The sequence below is a fragment of the Bos taurus genome, chromosome 17 (genome assembly GCF_002263795.3).
Source record: "Bos taurus isolate L1 Dominette 01449 registration number 42190680 breed Hereford chromosome 17, ARS-UCD2.0, whole genome shotgun sequence".
NCBI classification, from domain to species: domain Eukaryota; kingdom Metazoa; phylum Chordata; class Mammalia; order Artiodactyla; family Bovidae; genus Bos; species Bos taurus.
The window spans coordinates 37137038-37158249 of record NC_037344.1 but is presented as its reverse complement, the minus strand read 5'-3'; the positions used below and the strand labels follow the sequence as shown (position 1 = coordinate 37158249).

At 38.0% G+C, this 21212-nt stretch overlaps 1 protein-coding gene and 1 pseudogene across 2 annotated transcripts in view; one reads left to right on the top strand and one right to left on the bottom strand.

The window, feature by feature from the left end:
- FSTL5 (follistatin like 5) overlaps positions 1-21212 on the bottom strand; it is a 930240-nt gene that overhangs the window by 32805 nt on the left and 876223 nt on the right. The window lies entirely within an intron of this gene.
- On the top strand, positions 5885-20767 carry LOC100140361 (translocon-associated protein subunit beta-like; annotated as a pseudogene).

Sequence of the window (21212 nt, the reverse complement as noted above, 5' to 3'; positions counted from 1 at the left end):
AATGTAAAATAGGCCTTCCATGTTTTGTCATGTACACATGCTTCTGCACACGCTCTTTCATCTATCTATAACAACCTCCCTCAGAAATCTCCCCTTGTTTGGCTGACAATTTATTAAGTAAGATACAACTTTTTGTTATGGTCTCAAGGTAATCATGATTAAGAGAAAATCTACAACAAATGCAAACAAAAAGATGCTTACTTGTCAAAGGAAGGCAAAGGCTTAAGAACACATCTGTATGGGGTCAAAACTTGATACAGAGGACACACAGCAGAATGCTCCTAGTTGGAATGGCAGTTCTACCAGCTCTCAGGTCCCCAAAGAACATGAAATTGCTGGTGATATCCCTTTACATATGATAATGATCTAGAAAAGTCTTTTCTTCTGTTTCTGGTTTTCATTCTCAAGGGATCTGTATTCTTTCCCACATTCTTCCAAGTCTTTAGGTGATTTTGGCTATTGCCTGCTTGTCTGGTGTCAGAAACTAAGCATTTTTTAATGGTTCCTAGAGAAGAGGTGAGCTCATGTTCAATTTGCTGGGCAAACTATCCACCAGCATTTTCATGTCACAAGCTCTACATTCTGGTATTTCTTCAAAATCCACTGTACACATTACTGCTACTGCTACTTCTTCCCTGACTTCTCCAAAATGGTTGCATCCTGTCTTTCTCTTAGAAATGTCTTGATGCTACATCTATTTTAGCACTTATCATAATGCATCAGACTATGTTTATATATTAAACTATTTTACTAGGTTTGGAAGACTTGAGGGTCAGTCCTCATTAAAACATATGTGTTAAAGTTTTCTCTATCAACTCTGTCCATCTCAGCCTACCTTTGCCTACAGATGATCAGATTGAGCCTGACAAAGAATTGGGACATTTTACCCTTTCTTAATAATTAGAAGGGTTAACTCTTTCTTGAGACAGAAATAAAAGCTTTTCCTGAGTAATTTCAGTCTTGCAGCAGAAAGTTCCTGAAATAGTTTCAAATAACTTCTATTAATTACATTCAATCCTTCCCTTACTGAGCATTCTGAATTGGCACCATGTGCCAGGCAATGAGCTAAATATTGGAGTAGGAATACAATAACAGACAATGATTCTGCTACTCAGGACCTGACTCTGATGGTGAATACAAATATGTGAACAAATAATTTTTGAAAAATCACTTCTGCTATTGTAAAACTTTCATAGAATTCTATGAAAGTATAATTTTGAGAGGCTGGAATAAATTTAACAGAGGAGATTAGGTGTAGAGACAGTGACACATAAGAAAGTCTAACATAGTAGAAGCCTAGTGAGCAGAGTATCTAAAGCACAAGATGAATATTAGGAACTAGCAGCTAGCAAGGATGAAAAGAAAAAAATTGAGAAGAGCTAGATCACAAATGGACACAATCCAATGATAATTTCTTTTAAAGTTAATGAGGATTATTACTACCTTGGAAGCATTGACTTGGTTCTAAATGCAATATAGTAATTGAGACAATTAGACAAATAAGAATATATATTTTTGAAAGCAGAATTTAGAGCTTGTGTTGGTCTTGTGAAACTGGGAAGTGACATGGAGGGTGAGCTGTGCACGTGGAAGCAGAAATCACTGCAAGATTTGGCCTCCAGAGGAATTATTGCTCAGGCTGAGCTTAGATGCTGTGAGATAACAACAGATAAAACAAGCTTAAAGGGATGGAATTGAGATGGAGGATTATACATTGCTAAATGGGGGGCTTCTTTTTTTTTTTTTTTTCCTCGTGTTGATTTAGGACCAATGATAGTCAAGGCAAATAGCTCCGTCCAAGGCCCTAGCACATCAAGGCTGCTCAGAATGAGAATGCCAGGCACATGTGCAAACATTGCCTCAATAAGAAGAATGGAGTTTCATTAGAGGCAAGGAAGGTGCAGAAAAATGTTGGTAGAGGTCTGTAGATGTAAGGGAATTTAACTCAAATAGCTGTTTATAAAAGTGGGATAATGTCAAGGTATTTGAGGTAATTTCCTGCCTAGAAATCTCTGAGATTTTTCACATCTGTCTTTAAGTGGGCCAAAGTCTCTACTTATTTTTAATCTCTTATGTTCATAATGTACCAGAGAGAAAATAAAAACCGTAACTTTGACATAAGTGAGCAGCTCATTGCACTGATTGCATTGGTGGTGAAAATGAATATACAATTCAAAAAAATACTTTAAAATCTTTCATATGGAGCCTTCTAATTGCCCTTTTATTTCTTGCTGATGATAAAGAAAATAGGCTGCCCCGTTAGCATTGTATCTAGCCATAGAATGATACTTTTACAAAGTCCTATGAAGAAAATTCATAAATGTCTAACACACACCAGGGGTTATTTTTCAGTTCTGCAATTCATAAATGTAAATGAACAAAAGATAATTGAATTGAATTAAAATATATCATTACTGGACTAAGTTTCAAAAGTAAAATTAAATTGATGGATCTACATTATGAATTAACTACTATACTCCAGATGCTTGAATTTTTTACAGAATAGTTAATTATCATATAAAAAGCAATGCTTTGAAAGAGATAAGCAGTCTACTCTGATACAATAGATTAGAAACAAAAATCTGTCTCGTTCTAATTCCTTTCTCTCATACTTGAAATGTATCCTGTCTAAGGCTTATGCCAGTAACATTTCATAGTGAGGACAAATATTATTGATCACAGAGTATTTAACAGACTGGCAGCTATGAAGGAATCTCTCAAATGATGATGAAAATATGGAATGAGCAAGCTTGTTTTCTACTGGAAGTGATTTAAGCATTAAACACACATTATAATCAACATAATTTAGTTGATTAAGTATAATTCAATTAATTGATTCAAAATCACCTCTTTTTTATTTTGCAGAGAACACACCAAGGGTGATTACATCTCTGGATAACTTGATAATGTATTTGTTTTCTTTCTCCCTATATTATAATGTGCTATTTTTTTAATAGATTAACAAAGAACATGTCTACAAAAATGTCCCATAAAACAAGTATCAGAAATGTATCTAAAATACAAATAACAGTTCAGCATCTCTTCACAAAATGGAACAAGAAGAGATTAGTAGTAAGTAAAGGCAAATTGTAAATAGAGATCAGTGTGTATATATGTGTGTTGGGGGAGTGGGTGGGTACGGGGCATGGAGTGTCATCAGCCAGCAGAACCAAGTGTTCAAAACCACTCAGATTCAGCATTCAAACAATACCGTGTCCACACGCAACCTAGTTCCAAAATTTAATAGCAGCATAACACTGAGAAAGAATACAAAGGATGAAGCATTGCCTTGCAAAATTAAATGTTTAATAAAGATCAATTCTTTGTGAAATGATTTAAAAACTATATGACAACTGATAGCACAGAGGCACCAATCCGTTAGAACATGTGACAACCTACGTACATCTGCTTAACAGAAGCCTTGATTATTTAATGCACACACAGCCGAGCTATGTAAAACATATGTACACACAGGGTAATTGAAACCAATTGACACTTTCAAGTTTGTATTAATCAAAAATTAATTTAGACATGCACTGAGTTGTAGAGCTATCCTTTTGTGCATCTAAGAATTGTGTCAGGGAAGTTCCCAAAGCAATGGCCAGAATGAGTTGATTCTGACATATGTTCTACAAGTGATTAAAGATGAATTATTGCCATTTTCAGAAGCTGCAGGTCCTGACAGATACAGATAATGCCAAACAGTACAATATCTGCTCATATTATTTGTCTTGGCAAAGAATAAGGTGACTCAGCATGTCATCTCACAATGACAAGTCTGCTTTTTATTTTATTTTTTCCTTTTTAAGTAGCAAAAAGAACAGCTAAGTGTTTCAGAGAACACACTGCAAATGAGCATGTCATTACTGACTCTGCAAGGAATTCACCAACATACAGATTTTTGTTCCTTCCATTGTTCTGCAGAGAACACAGCAAGAGTGATTGCATATCTGGGCTTCTTGATAATGTATTTGTTTTCTTTCTCCTTCCACCCACAGAAAGTCTCTGACAATCTCATTTACAAACAGAGTGGGTTCTGTCTTGTTTTCCTCAAGCTGTTCTGAGTTTTCTAATGAACGTCCTTCTATGCTGGTGATTTGTTCATTCTATTCAAAATACTGACCTCCTTCAGGACCTGCCAGATGTCACAGCTTGATGTCTTCTTATTTTGTAGGTTGTTGCCTTTACCACATTTTCCTCTCAGCCTTGAGGAAATGAAGGTCTCTATCATGTCTGTGATTTCAACCACTAATAGAGTTTTACTTTAAAGGGTCTGAGATGTCTTACACTATAGGATTGACATTTACAGTGCTGCATATTTATCCTAACAGAAAAAACTGTGAGAGCTTACTTTTTTTAACTTGTTTGGGGGACATACTGATATTCCTAGTCAATTGAGGAATACATTTTGAGAATGTTCAAGCCTTTGCCTGCTTGGTAGTCATTACATAATAAGCATGCAGATTTATCTTGACTACTTTGATAGTAACATTTCAAAAATTCCCCAGTAATCCATTTGACAAGTATTTATCTAGATTTCTTCCATGTGATCTTTGTTACAGAATGGTTTTCCTCTAAATTTTTTTGGCCAAACATAAGACTCTCAACAGAGCTCACAGCAGTTGTCTAAAGCATCATTGCTCATGACTGACAAGAAAAAAAAAGAAACAAAAACAAAACCCAACAAACTATTCTTGGTTTTGAGCCTCTATTTCCTGTTTGCTAAAGAGTATGATTTACTCTCTCTGCTGCTGCTGCTGCTAAGTCGCTTCAGTCGTGTCTGACTCTGTGAGACCCCAGAGATGGCAGCCCACCAGGCTCTGCCCTCCCTGGGATTCTCCAGGCAAGAACACTGGAGTGGGTTGCCATTTCCTTCTCCAATTTACTCTCTCTACAGGACCAATATTAAAATAAACAAATAAACAAGGCTTCCTGAGTTTTATAAGTCAATTACTAAATATACTAAACGTCAACTGCAGATGACTTTGTTCTTCATTGTGTTACAATTTGATAAATTTCATTTAAAAAAAAAGAATTACTCTTTTTTGAAAAATATTAGTCACGGAGTACGTAGCGTTCTAATTTACGTATAAATCTTATCAGTTATTCAACCTTGCTGTACACTACATTGATGCTAAATTAAAACTGAGGAATCTAATCAAATATCAATGAAATATTTCTAATTAATGATATTTCTAATGAAATATCAACTCCAATATGTACACTTTGAACCAAAATATTTATTGAGTAAATGTCTCTAAAGCATTTTCAGAATGGCATGAAAGACATAAATCTCAAACAAACAATCTAGGAGATTTATAATGAACTCTACCTGAGAGAGAAGAAAACAAAAAAAGATTCTTTAGACCTTAGAAGAATGACAGTGTGTCCCTCATTGAAGGTTTCTTCAATCACGTGTTTTAGTCAAATCCTAAATGACATAAAGCCTTCCCTTTAAGAAAGGTCCTAGTGAGTTTTCTCTTCTTAGCACTTAGAGAAGATGAGGATTTGTGCAAGCTGTAGAGATGGATGCCCAGACTGAATAGGTGAATTGCCCTATTTATAAGTGCCATAATCTAAGGAACTCAGAAAAATTCTTAGATGGCAATCTTATAGGTTTGGTGTTACCCTTGAGCTGACTCAAGTAATCAAAAAATCTTCAACTGATCTGTCTCCATACAATGTTACACAAGTAACTGATAAGTGTTTACTCTCTTCCTCCACAGCACCTAAGGCCATGGGGAAGTTTTCAGCAAGCTACAAACTGGGCATATTTTTTCTTTTATGAGGAATCACCATGTCAGAGAAACATTACTAAGTGCAGCATTTTTTAACAACAAATATTTACTGAGTGTTCATTAATGTAACTACTTTAGGAGACAATATGACGAAAAAAAACCCCATCATCCCAAGGGAAAAAGAAACAGCATTTGTTTATCACTTACTATGTGCCAGGAACTATGTAAAATCCTACAATCAACAAAATAGTGTGAAGCAGGTAATATGTGTATTTTAGACATAAGGAAACCCAATATTAGACTTTCATTTTTAAATAATAGGATATCCAATACAAATATATTAAATGAAAAAAAGAAAAAAAAAAAAAAAAAAGGAGCGCTCTCATAGAGGAAATGCTGGAACGAGCTCAAATATAGCTGAAATTTGCTCTACAGAAATGTAATCACTGATCTCACATGCTAGTAAAGTAATGCTCAAAATTCTCCAAGCCAGGCTTCAGCAATACATGAACCATGAACTTCCAGGTGTTCAAGCTGGTTTTACAAAAGGCAGAGGAACCAGAGATCGAATTGCCAACATCTGCTGGATCATGGAAAAAGCAAGAGAGTTCCAGAAAAACATCTATTTCTGCTTTATTGACTATGCCAAAGCCTTTGACTGTGTGGATCACAATAAACTGTGGAAAATTCTGAAAGAAATGGGAATACCAGACTACCTGACCTGCCTCTTGAGAAACCTGTATGCAGGTCAGGAAGCAACAGTTAGAATTGGACATGGAACAACAGACTGGTTCCAAATAGGAAAAGGGTACGTCAAGGCTGTATATTGTCACCCTGCTTATTTAACCTCTGTGCAGAGTACATCATGAGGAACACTGGGCTGGAAGAAGCACAAGCTGGAATCAAGATTGCTGGGAGAAATATCAGTAACTTCCGATATGCAGATGACACCACCCTTATGGCAGAAAGTGAAGAGGAACTAAAAAGCCTCTTGATAAGAGTGAAAGAGGAGAGTGAAAAAGTTGGCTTAAAGTTCAACATTCAGAAAACGAAGATGATAGCATCTGGTCCCATCACTTCATGGGAAATAGATGGGGAAAGAGTGGAAACATATCAGACTTTATTTTGGGGGGCTCCAAAATCACTGCAGATGGTGACTGCAGCCATGAAATTAAAAGACGCTTACTCCTTGGAAGAAAAGTTATGACCAAAGTCCGAGGTCAGAGGCGGCGACGAGAGGAATTACTCTGCATCTGAGGTCAGGGGTGGCGGCCGGAAGGAGCTACCCCCAATCCGACGTCAGGGGGGGCGGCCGAGAAGAGCTACCCGGAGTCCAAGGTCAAGGGCAGTGGCCAGGAGGAGCTATCCCATGCCCCCATGCCCGAGGCCAGGGGCAGCGGCGGGGAGGAGCAACCCCATGCCAGAGGCCTGGGGCAGCAGCCAGGAGGACCAACCCCACGTCCAAGGAGCTGTGGCTGCACGGGCACAGGAGGGACTAGAGGAGCTATCCCACGTTGAAGGTCAGGAAGGGTGGCAGTGAGGAGATATGGCTCGTCCAAGGTAAGGAGCAGTGGCTGCACTTTGCTGGAGTAGCTGTGATGAGATACCCCACGCCCAAGGTAAGAGAAACCCAAGTAAGACGGTAGGTGTTGCAAGAGAGCATCAGAGAGCAGACACACTGAACCCATACTCACAGAAAACTAGTCAATCTAATCACACTAGGACCACAGCCTTGTCTAACTCAATGAAACTAAGCCATGCCCGTGGGGCAACCCAAGATGGGCGGGTCATGGTGGAGAGATCTGACAGAATGTGGTCCACTGGAGAAGGGAATGGCAAACCACTTTAGTATTCTTGCCTTTAGAACCCCATGAACAGTATGAAAAGGCAAAATGATAGGATACTGAAAGAGGAACTCCCCAGGTTGGTAGGTGCCCAATATGCTACTGGAGATGAGTGGACAAATAACTCCAGAAAGAATGAAGTGATAGAGCCAAAGCAAAAACAATATCCAGCTGTGGCTGTGACTGGTGATAGAAGCAAGGTCTGATGCTGTAAAGAGCAATATTGCATAGGAACCTGGAATGTCAGATCCATGAATCAAGGCAAATTGGAAGTGGTCAGGCAAGAGATGGCAAGAGTGAATGTCAACATTCTAGGAATCAGCGAACTAAAGTGGACTGGAATGGGTGAATTTAACTCAGATAACCATTATATCTACTACTGCGGGCAGGAATCCCTTAGAAGAAATGGAGTAGCCATCATGGTCAACAAAAGAGTCCGAAATGCAGTACTTGGTTGCAATCTCAAAAATGACAGAATGATCTCTGTTTGTTTCCAAGGCAAACCATTCAATATCACAGTAATCCAAGTCTATGCCCCAACCAGTAACGCTGAAGAAGCTGAAGTTGAATGGTTCTATGAAGACCTACAAGACCTTTTAGAACTAACACCCAAAAAAGATGTCCTTTTCATTATAGGGGACTGGAATGCAAAAGTAGGAAGTCAAGAAACACAGGGAGTATCAGGCAAATTTGGCCTTGGAATACAGAATGAAGCAGGGCAAAGACTAATGGAGTTTTGCCAAGAAAATGCACTGGTCATAACAAACACCCTCTTCCAGCAACACAAGAGAAGACTCTACACATGGACATCACCAGATGGTCAACACCGAAATCAGGTTGATTATATTCTTTGCAGCCAAAGATGGAGAAGCTCTATACAGTCAGCAAAAACAAGACCAGGAGCTGACTGTGGCTCAGACCATGAACTCCTTATTGCCAAATTCAGACTTAAATTGAAGAAAGTAGGGAAAACCACTAGACCATACAGGTATGACCTAAATCAAATCCCTTATGATTATACAGTGGAAGTGAGAAATAGATTTAAGGGCCTAGATCTGATAGATAGAGTGCCTGATGAACTATGGACTGAGGTTTGTGACACTGTACAGGAGACAGGGATCAAGATCATCCCAGTGGAAAGAAATGCAAAAAAGCAAAATGGCTGTCTGGGGAGGCCTTACAAATAGCTGTGAAAAGAAGAGAAGCGAAAAGCAAAGGAGAAAAGGAAAGATATAAGCATCTGAATGCAGAGTTCCAAAGAATAGCAAAAAGAGATGAGAAAGCCTTCTTCAGCGATCAATGCATAGAAATAGAGGAAAACAACAGAATGGGAAAGACTAGAGCTCTCTTCAAGAAAATCAGAGATACCAAGGGAATATTTCATGCAAAGATGGGCTCGATAAAGGACAGAAATGGTATGGACCTAACAGAAGCAGAAGATATTAAGAAGAGATGGCAAGAACACACAGAAGAACTGTACAAAAAAGATCTTCACGACCCAGATAATCACGATGGTGTGATCACTGATGTAGAGCCAGACATCCTGGAATGTGAAGTCAAGTGGGCCTTAGAAAGCATCACTATGAACAAAGCTAGTGGAGGTGATGGAATTCCAGTTGAGCTATTCCAAATCCTGAAAGATGATGCTGTGAAAGTGCTGCACTGCATATGCCAGCAAATTTGGAAAACTCAGCAGTGGCCACAGGACTGGAAACGGTCAGTTTTCATTACAATCCCAAAGAAAGGCAATGCCAAAGAATGCTCAAACTACCACACAATTGCACTCATCTCACACGCTACTAAAGTAATGCTCAAAATTCTCCAAGCCAGGCTTCAGCAATATGTGAACTGTGAACTTCCTGATGTTCAGGCTGGTTTTAGAAAAGGCAGAGGAACCAGAGATCAAATTGCCAACATCCACTGGATAATGGAAAAAGCAAGAGAGTTCCAGAAAAGCATCTATTTCTGCTTTATTGACTATGCCAAAGCCTTTGTCTGTGTGGATCACAATAAACTGAGGAAAATTCTGAAAGAGATGGGAATAACAGACCACCTGACCTGCCTCTTGAGAAATTTGTATGCAGGTCAGGAAGCAACAGTTAGAACTGGACATGGAATAACAGATTGGTTCCCAATAGGAAAAGGAGTACCTCAAGGCTGTATATTGTCACCCTACTTATTTAACTTATATGCAGAGTACATCATGAGAAACGCTGGACTGGAAAAAACACAAGCTGGAATCAAGATTAACGGGAGAAATATCAATAACCTCAGATATGCAGATAACACCACGCTTATGGCAGAAAGTGAAGAGGAACTCAAAAGCCTCATGATGAAAGTGAAAGTGGAGAGTGAAAAAGTTGGCTTAAAGCTCAACATTCAGAAAACGAAGATCATGGCATCCGGTCCCACCACTTCATGGGAAATAGATGCGGAAACAGTGGAAACAGTGTCAGACTTTATTTTTCCGGGCTCCGAAATCACTGCAGATGGTGATTGCAGCCATGAAATTAAAAGATGCTTACTCCTTGGAAGGAAAGTTATGACCAACCTAGATAGCATATTCAAAAGCAGAGACATTACTTTGCCAACAAAGGTCCATCTAGTCAAGGCTATGGTTTTTCCTGTCCTCATGTATGAATGTGAGAGTTGGACCTTGAAGAAGGCTGAGCGCTGAAGAATTGATGCTTTTGAACTGTGGTGTTGGAGAAGACTCTTGAGAGTCCCTTGGACTGCAAGGTGATCCAACCAGTCCATTCTGAAGGAGATCAGCCCTGGGATTTCTTTGGAAGGAATGATGCTAAAGCTGAAACTGCAGTTACTTTGGCCACCTCATGGGAAGAGTTGACTCATTGGAAAAGACTCTGATGCTGGGAGGGATTGGGGGCAGAAGGAGAAGGGGACGACAAAGGATGAGATGGCTGGATGGCATCACTGACTCGATGGATGTTAGTCTGAGTGAACTCTTGGAGTTGGTGATGGACAGGGAGACCTGGCGTGCTGTGATTCATGGGGTCGCAAAGAGTCAGACACAACTGAGCGACTGAACTGAACTGAACTGAACTGAGATAGCATATTGAAAAGCAGAGACATTACTTTGCCAACAAAGTCCATCTAGTAAAGGATATGGTTTTTCCAGTGGTCACGTATGGATATGAGAGTTGGACTGTGAAGAAAGCAGAGTGCTGAAGAATTGATGCTTTTGAACTGTGGTGTTGGAGAAGACTCTTTAGAGTCCCTTGGACTGCTAGGAGATCCAACCAGTCCATTCTGAAGGAGATCAGCCCTGGGATTTCTTTGGAAGGAATAATGCTAAAGCTGAAACTCCAGTACTTTGGCCACCTCATGCGAAGACTTGACTCATTGGAAAAGACTCTGATGCTGGGAGGGATTGGGGGCAGGATTATAAAGGGACAACAGAGGATGAGATGGCTGGATGACATCACCAACTCGGTGGAAGTGAGTCTGAGTGAACTCTGGGAGAAGGTGATGGACAGGGAGGCCTGGCGTGATGCAATCCATGGGGTCGCAAAGAGTGGGACACGACTGAGCGACTGAACTGAACTGAATGTAATCATAACTCATTTTTTTCCCCTTGATCTATTGGTTTTGCATCTTCTCTCTTGGTTTCAGGTCTAAGCTTCATGTGGTATAATAATAGGTATTTAGCTCTAGATCCTCTAGGCAAATGTACACAAAAACCAGAAGTCTCTTTCTCAAAAGCGGCAGCAAAATGGATGGATTCTGAGTGGGTTACATGCCCATGTTTGAATTAAATATTGTGGCCAGAGAGAATCTGAGAATCTTTTGGTCTAAGCCTCTGTCAGGTGCTTCACCTCACCAGTTAGTAAGTGAAAAAATTTATGCAAAATTGAGACCTAATATGAGGGCAGGAATAGCCTCTAGCAAACTAATGTGCTTAGAATCACTCTGCAGTAAGTGTGATTCACTAAATTTGAATCTATGTTCTTACAGTTTCAAAGTATGAGTTCTTTTTAAAAACAATTTAAAAAATAATACATAAGCTTATTTACAAAACAGAAACAGAATCACAGACATGGGAAAAAAAAATATATATATATGGTTACTAAAGGGGAAACATAGGAAAAGGAGGAGTTTGGAATAAACATACACACACTAGTATATAAAAATAGATAATTAACAAGGATCTACTCTATAGCACAGGGAAACCTACTCAATATTTGGTGATACCTTATATAGAGAGAGTCTAAAAATGATTTGAATCATGTATATGTATAACTGAATCACACTCTGTATACCTGAAACTAACAGAGCATCATAAATCAACTACATTCCAATAAAATTTTTAAGACAATGTAACTTTTATTAACTCTAGTTCCATACATATGTATAAATGAAACAAAATCTAGCCTCAGTTTCCTGTTGGAACATAGCATAGTGTCCGTCATGTGAATAGATGAAGTTTAATACAATCACATGAAACAAATAAATAAACTTGCTGTCAGGCTGAATGCCTTTAACAAGAAGTACCTTCTGCTTGTGATTTTGGCAGCTCCCAAAAGTCTCGGGGAATGGGGATACAGTGTGTATGCTGAGGCTGCTGGAGTTTGTGGTGTTCATTCTATTTGCCGTCACACAAGCAGACAAAGTAGCCAGGCTTTGGCCTCAAAATCACTGTTGAACAGATGTGCTGTGAAAGGGGAGACCTGATCTTTCAGAACAATATCTACAGTATTGGCTCAAGTGCTACATGAGACGTGGACTTGCCTGATGATTCCTTCCTTCCAGAAGACTTCAGCATTGTCTTGGGAATAATCAACATTAAATGGGACTGGGTTACTCCTGCTAACAATGTCTCTCACATCATGGCCCTACATCCTCTCAAGGCTGGTTATTTCAGCTTCACCTCAGCAACTATTCCTTACCTGGCTCAAGAGGATAGGCCCATAGTGATGGACTTTACCAGTGCACCTGAATGGGGAGGAATCCTGGCTCAGCATAGTTGAATTGTAGATTTTTCCCCCATTTTTTCCTGGACTGCGTAGCTTTCCGGGTTATGACTCTCCCTTCAATGGACATCCACCTGCAGTCATGATACTCCAGCAAGAGGAAATATGACATCCCCCAAACCAAAAAAATAACTGAGTGGGGCTTCCATGGCTCTCCCTTCCCCAGAAATCCATGTGCTTTCCAGACTCCCAAGGGTATCTCAATGCCATCTCTTCTCCCTTAACCCTTGGCCACCTTCTCCTGGGTCCTGCCTGCTCTAAACCAGAGTGAAGGATCATGGGGGAGTCTGTGAGAGCCTCCTTGGTTCCATCATGAAGCCATACAAACAGGAATGCCTTCAAAAACTACCTTGATCCTTAGGCCCTATGGTATACCACTGATGTGTCCTGGGGTATGTTGCTGGCAATGTGAATTCTCTCCGGGGTCCAGAAGCAGGCACTTTGGAGACTGCCTGACACCACTCCGAACCCCTGCCCTCCAGTCTCAAAAGAGAGTGGAAGGTAAGATGAAAGCTGTGGGACCCTAGGAGGCTACCCAGTCTCTGTACTGGCTTAGGAAAGCTCTTACCATATGGGGTATTCTAATAAAAACAAATGCCACCATGGGGGGAAAAAAAAAAACAAAAACAAAAAAACAAGATGTAAATTTTGAGGAGAATGCCATCATAAATGACAAAGGTATAAAAAAAAATTGCATGAATTATAGAGTACTTGAGTTTAGTCAGGAGATTGATATAAATTAAGAGGATCCAAATCAGGATCAGAAAGAGCATTTTAGACAACATGAATAGTTACACAGAAACTATAAATACAGATACTTTTAACTTACAATGTGGTTATGGAAGTAAATACCACAAGTCAAAATGAATTGAATAGCCCTAATGGCACCCACTCCAGTACTCTTGCCTGAAAAATCTCATGGACGGAGGAGCCTGGTAGGCTGCAGTCCATGGGGTCGCTGAGGGTCAGACACGACTGAGCGACTTCACTTTCACTTTTCGCTTTCATGCGTTGGAGAAGGAAATGGCAACCCACTCCAGTGTTCTTGCCTGGAGAATCCCAGGGACAGGGGAGCCTGGTGGGCTGCCGTCTATGGGGTCGCACAGAGTCGGACATGACTGAAGCGACTTAGCAGCAGCAGCAGCAACCTACCAAAAAGTATAGCTTAATCTGTGAGAAGGAAAGTGTTAGTTGCTTATCATGTCCTACTCTTTATGATCTCATGGGCTGTGGGCCACAAGGCTCCTCTGTTCATGGTCATCCAGGCAAGATTTCCCAGGCAAGAATATTGGAGTGGGTAGCCATTCCCTTCTCCTGGGGATCTTCTTAACCAAGAGATCGAACCCAAGTCTTCTGCATTGCAGGCAGATTCTCTACTGTCTGAGCCTTAAGTTCAGCTGAACTTAAAAGGATTCAGAACACTTAACTTTGACCACAGTGGGCAAAATCATCTGACACAAAGCCTATTTTATAATAAAGTATTGAATATCTTATGTAATTAATTAAATATTATACTGGATGTGAAAGAGAGAATGGTTGCAGAATGGTTATGAGCGTGTGAGTTATTTACCCTCAATGATGGTGGGGCTAACTGGGAATCATGAGAGGGGATTCCACCATGTATCACGATCCTGGGAAAACAGAAACACTCAAATTATGTTTTCTACTAAATTTCTCTCACTTTCACCCCATCTAAAATTGAAAAATTGTTAGTCTGGATAGGGGCTACTCAGGTTCCCTTAACTGGACCATAGTATGTTTGCAGATCAGTCTTAGGAGTTAAGTCTGCTGAAGGCAATAGATTCAACATTGTTCGTTATTGTTGTTATTATCATTGGCTACACCCCATGGCACGTAGAACTTCCCTGACCGGGGAGCAAACCCTAAGTACTATAATGTCTTACATTCTAAGATAGTGCCCTCTGCAGAGGAAGCATAAAATCTTAACCACTGGACCACCAGGGAAGTCTGGCTTCAACATGCTTTGGACTTAAACTATATGCAATAGAAAATATGTTAAGGTTGCGTTTTCCTTCCAATGCAGAGTTGCATCACCAAACCTCTAAAGTTAGGAAAAAGAGTCTAGTGGTTCTCTGGTGAATTGAAGTATGGAGAAAATAAATATGGAGAAATAGTAAAGGAGTAGTAATTTTGTTAGCAACATGAGAAGATCAACTTAGGGCTGGGTCTAGAGACAGAAAAACATGTTAATAAAAATATATTACAATGTTAGACAAGAGCAAAGAACAAAAAACAAGTGCAGGGTCTGCGCAGCTGAGTTTTGTTGTAGCAGAGGTACACAGAAGTGAGAGACAGGAATGTTTTATAGGTGACATTAGGATAATTTGCAGAGCACATTAGCTAGATTTTACTCGGAAAGTGAATAAAGGACTTGAGTTCTATAATGTATTGAGTGCTAAGGCACTGAATTTAGACAGAACAGAGTTTATAGCTGGTTCCAACACTTATTAGTTAAGTGATTCACCATATGTAGAACAGGGATAAAAGTTTATGGAGCTGCTAGTTTTAAATGAGGGAGTGCCTAAAAATTCTTATTTCATTGTCTGGTTTATAGTAAGTGCTCAGTGTTTGTTAATTACTATTAAGATATTAGACAATCACTACAATAATAAGAACAAAACTACACCTAAGCCATACAACCTGAGGAGGTGTACATGATACAGCAACTTGGCCGAATCCAGAAAATTATACTGTAAATTCTATATTAAAATTAAAAAAAAATTATAAAGAACCACTTTAAATGATTCTTGTACATAGGACAATAGAAAAGTTAGACATTACTGATGAAACTGTTAAACAACATAAATAAATGGTAGTGGGTTTCCTGCATTTCCAGAAAATTTCTCAAATGTCTGGTCACTTTTCTTTAACATTGTTGTTCCTTTATTTCTTGCTAAAATTTGGATTCATTTCAGTGCGTGCCTTAGGAAATCATCTGGAGTTTATCATAATAAAAAGTCTGAATATCTTTAGGCTATTTATCTCAAAGACTTATATAAAAAATTAAGATATTTTGTATTTCACTTGTATAAATACAGTAACAAAAACTGTTTCTCTGATAAATTTACAATTTTAATAATGGCTTTATGAATCAGAATAAATATAATTTATCTCTTTCCTATAAATCCAAATGCTACAGTGGTTCCAAAAGTGTTTTCAAATTTTAAAAGATGGTAAAAATGGATCACTTTGAAATTAGATAAGGGATAGAAGAAGTATACCAAAAGGATTATCAACATATCTTAATTTCATGTTGGTAAAGCACAGATTGGAATCAGGAAATAAAAAATATATTAAATAGGTTAATGTAACTACTTTCATGAGGTCATTGATAATGATGATATCCATGCAGCATATTTATTAATTCAAAAAACATAAAGTATTAAGTTATGGAAACAATGTATATCTCAAATGACTGTTGCCAAATGGTTTATATTCCACTCTACTTCTGTTTATTAAAAAGTCATTTGTGTCCAAACAAATCTTTTTGAATTAGATCTCTTTACTTCTCATTGTAAATGAAAGTTTGGATGGAAGTAGAGGTTTTTTAATGTTAAAAAATGACAAGCAAATTAAGTTTACACAAAATCAGGAAGGCATATTTAGTCAATATTAAGATACATGTGCTGCAGTCCATGGGGTCACAGAGTCAGACAAGACACTTAGCAACTGACAACAACAACAAGGATACATGTATCTCTGATCTATTAAACATTTCTCAAAATCATTTTTATATAAATTAATCATTTATATTCAAATTATTTTCAGGTATCAATTAAATTAGTCTTGTCCATTTTCTTTAATTAAAAATTATTCAGAGTTCAAAAACATTTTGTTTATTTGATACAAATTCAACAAAGTTTTAAAGCAGGATTTAAATAACATATACTTTAATTAAACAAAAGCAATGTTTCCTTTTACTCAAATTGATGAATAATTTTGATTTATGTTATTAAGGAAAAAAGTCTAGATTTTTTAGCATTTTCTTGGCTTAGTTACATAAATCAGCAGCTACTTTCATAGCATACGCAAACTCTGATTCCCTTTTGTTACAAAGACACTAAAAACTATATTTACATTTCAAAAATTACATAAATATAAAAATAAGCTGCTACATCATGGCAAAAAATTAAATTATTAAAATTTTATATTGGTTTTCTTGAAAATCAGATGTCAATATAGAATAAAAATCTACATATTTCATTACCTGTTCCCCTTTCAAAATAAAAAAGGCAAAAAAGATAATGTTTCCATAGTATAGAAAAAAGTTCAACTAAATACAGAAGAAATATTAGGCGTACTAAATAGTTTTAAGAGTCACTTAAGGCAACAATTATTTTTATTTCCCTTGAAGCTGTTTTTATTCATCTTGTGAGCCCTGTATACCCTCCACCATGCTGGTGTAAACACTGAAGAATAAGACCCTTGCCGTTTGATGTTTGTGACCTACCATTCTTCATGTTATCACCTGGTTATGTGAATATGTCTACTCATGGCTGATGACAGACTAGATTTAATAGAAGATTATTCCACCAACTAATTTGGTAGGTTCTTTTGTTATAGTTAAATTTTAGGGCTTTCTGACATCCTTTTCATGTCCTTCAGTTCTTGCTTGAATCACATCTCAAAGAACTTTAAAAACTGACATCTTGCTGAATGATTTTTTTGCAAGAAATAGAACACTATAACATAACAAGTTAATGTTAACAAGTGAGCATCTTTAATTTGAAAGAAAAAAGGAATCTATTGGTCTATATATTCTTTGATTGACTCATTAGTCAAGTTCTTCTTCCTACACAGTTAACCATAGACAGGCTAAATTACAGATTTAAAACAAAATTAAACGGGTACAAAATGTTAAAGTGAATTCACAGGAAATAGTTTTTACATAGTTAAAAACTCTTGTAAATAGTTTTTACAGCCTCAAATTATTGTAAAGATAATATCAGTGCACCCAATGTTGTCCCTCTACAGAACACCTACCATTACCACTAATTTTACATTTAAAATAATTTTTCTTATATGGCATAAAAAGAGAGAGAAAATATGATATATATATGAAATAAACATTTTAGCAACATTCCCAGAAACTTTCTAAAATGTTCTACTGACTGCTATCATTAATTTATGCATGTGCTCTTAAAGATAAAATTATTTATTTAATAGCATTGCTTTTTGAGCCACAGTTGGGGTCTTTCATTCAAAAGGCAGTTTTTTTTTTTTTTAATATACTTGTATTTAAAGTTTTAACATTTAAAAAAGATATTTCTTCAAGTAAAAATTCATGAATTCATAAAATTAGATGCTATGGTAAAATATATCATTTTGCTTCAACAGGAAAATAATAAATCCCTTTAAAAATAGAATTAAAAACCTCAATATTGTTTTCTATACACATTTTACAAGAACTAGTTAATGCTTTATTTGCTTCATTCAAAATATTGTTTTCTAATCTATTGCATTTACATATGAAATAAGTCCTGGCAATGTGCACATTAGATTTACATAAGACATTTCTTAAGTTCTCAGGGTGAGCTCTGTCCTCATCTTGTGAAGTATTGCATTGTATCATATCTTGTGATGTATTTCTTCATGTATCTTAATTGTTATCTGAGTCTGTTTTAACTGTCAAACAAAGAAACCCAAGAAATCTAGACAGTCTATTATTTACTTGTTTAGGGTAAAGTAAGTTTGTTTTACCATTTCCAGCAAAACCTCAAATCATATGGGACAGAGGGGAAAAGTATGTGCAATTGTGCTGTGTATACCTCGCAGCTGGACTGCTCTGTGTTTTACGGATCACTTTGATGATGAGTTAGCATAAAGACCTCTGAGGGAAGAAGCAAGAGGCATTTTACTTTGCATAATAAAACTTGAGAGGCAGATCTGTGATGTAGAGTGTTTCTAAATTGCATGTTATTAGTGTTCCATTGATTTCTTCAGTAAAAAATGCTTTAGAATGAATCTAGTCAGAGGCTTTATTAAAATCTAGAGCTTGGAGTCTGCTAATAATACCTGTACAAAACTTTTCCTTTTTAAAAATAATGAAATACGTATATTTCAAATATACCTTGCTTTTAAATCCAACCTGGAGTTCCCTTGTGGCTCAGCTGGTAAAGAATTCGTCTGCATTACGGGAGACCTGAGTTTGATCCCTGGGTTGGGAAGATCCCCTGGAGAAGGGAAAAGCTACCCACTCTAGTATTCTGGCGTGGAGAATTCCATGGACTATACAGTCCATGGCATTGTAAAGAGTTGGACATCACTGAGCAACTTTCACTTTCACTTGTTTCCCATATGACAAAAATATTATAAGGGATTCTCAGTCGTGTCCAACTCTGTGCGACCCCATAGACGGCAGCCCACCAGGCTCCTCCCTTCCCTGGGATTCTCCAGGAAAGAACACTGGAGTGGGTTGCCGTTTCCTTCTCCAACGCATGAAAGTGAAAAGTGAAAGTGAAGTTGTTCAGTCTTATCTGACTCTCAGCGACCCCATGGACTGCAGCCTACCAGGCTCCTCTGTCCATGGGATTTTCCAGGCAAGAATACTGGAGTGGGGTGCCATTGCCTTCTCCGAAATATTACATTATATACTAATAAAGAATAGTAACCTAAGTGAATATTCTGTCAAACAGGGGCTGGTCTATTTGATTCATCTATCTTGGGCTCTTTCCTTATAAGACTCAAATAGAGCCTGTTAATAAGGGGCAGAGACCAAGTAGGGGATCAGACAACATTATCTCACTCAAGAAATAATGCAGATAGCTAACTGAACACACACACACACACACAAACACACACACACACACACACACACAACACTAAGCTGCAAGCACTTAGTAATTTTCTGTCTTAGCCATTTTATACTGCATGTGTGGGTTTACCAATATGCCAAAGAATGTGGGTAGTACTGTTTAAAATAAAACCAAATCCAGTGAACCAGTAGTGTGTTTACTCCTTTAGAAATAAGGTGAAGAAAGTTATCACATGTTTGAGTAGAAGAAACTTTGAACCCTAATAAGAATCCTGGAGCATATGCCAACAATAAATTGTATGTGTGTGCACTCAGTCGTGTCTGACTCGTGATCCCAGGAACTGCAACCCATCAGGCTCCTCTGTCGATGGGACTTCCCAAGTGAGAATATGGGAGTGGGCTGCTATTTCCTCCTCCAGGAGATCTCCCCTACCCAGGGATTGAACCCTCATCTCCTGCATTAGCAGGTGGATTCTTTACCACTGAGTCACCTGGGATATGTAGTATTGAAGGAAATATTTGTTTAATAAACAATTTATGTCTGCCTTTTTTTATTTGGTAAAGAGAGTACACTAGGCCCTGAGAATCTAAGAATTCAAGAAGTCCTGACAGTCTAGAGTTTGTGTTTTCATAGAGCAGACAAGGAAGGAAGAAGCTCAGAGAAGCTGAGAAAGCAAAGGTCATGATTTCAGGATTTCTAAGTGTTTCAGATATTCAGTAAAAGCAGAGCTAGATAGAAAAAGTTCCAGCTCCTGAAAATTTGTAATACTTTCTGTTAGTTTATTTCTGTTTGTGGGAGGAATTAGCATATAAGAAGGAAGGGAGCAATAGAAAAATTGAACCTCACTGAACTGAGATTTTGCAAGATCATTATCTAGGAACCATTTTTGGAAACAATTTTAACTGCTGCTCTTCATCCTGATGGTATGCTTTTCCTAAAAAGGCATGAAACAACTGATATTTTCAGTTTCTGATGTGTCTGGCTTTTGATGTAATCAGACAATTTTAGTGCTAAAACTGTACCTTCATACACCTGTCCTGTCCATGAATCAAGTCACAAGTATAGCGTTCACTTGATATATGGCCAGCCAAATATATATATATATATAATTTTGCTTTAACAGATTTGATAAAATATGAGGAGAATGATATACTTTAACTTTCACAGAATGTTTATTTTTCCCTTGGAGAGCTTTAAGGAAACATATATCGAAACCAATCTTTTGTAATCATTTTCTTGCTATAATTTATAAAGAAAAAGATGCTGTAGACCTCTCTCCAGACTACCAGAATGGTGCCTGCTCCTTGAGTGGAGACACAGACATCGGCTGTGTAGAGATTATGTCAGATCTGATTCTGGATAAGCCCTTAGACTGTCACTGCCATATTTTTGCAAGCACTCATTCAACTTTACAATGACCTAAAAGAGTATCTCCAGTTGCCACCTTTGTCCTTTCCAGCCCACACAAAGTGGGCCTTCCCTGAGGTCCACTTTCATAAGATTCCTGAACTCTCTATCCAAGCTGAAACAGTCACTGGAATCTGTTTTACCCCTGGGGTATGTGATAGGGACGTGAGGAGTATCAAGGAAATTTAGGTTTATTTGTCTGCTTTCATTAGAAGGTCAAGTCCAGAGGAAGACAAAACTTTGGGGACTGTCATTTACAGATTTTTTCTGGTTGCTTTCAAGGTCTTCCTCTCACTGTGAGGCACAGATACACTCTGTTCATCTTATTGTTTGTCATGTAATCCTTCATTGAAATACACACACACTCACACACACCTTCCAACCATATCCATTAATTTTAAGACTAACCCTAACCCAATCTCCGCTAAACTGCTCCATTTTCCTCTCAAGAAATAG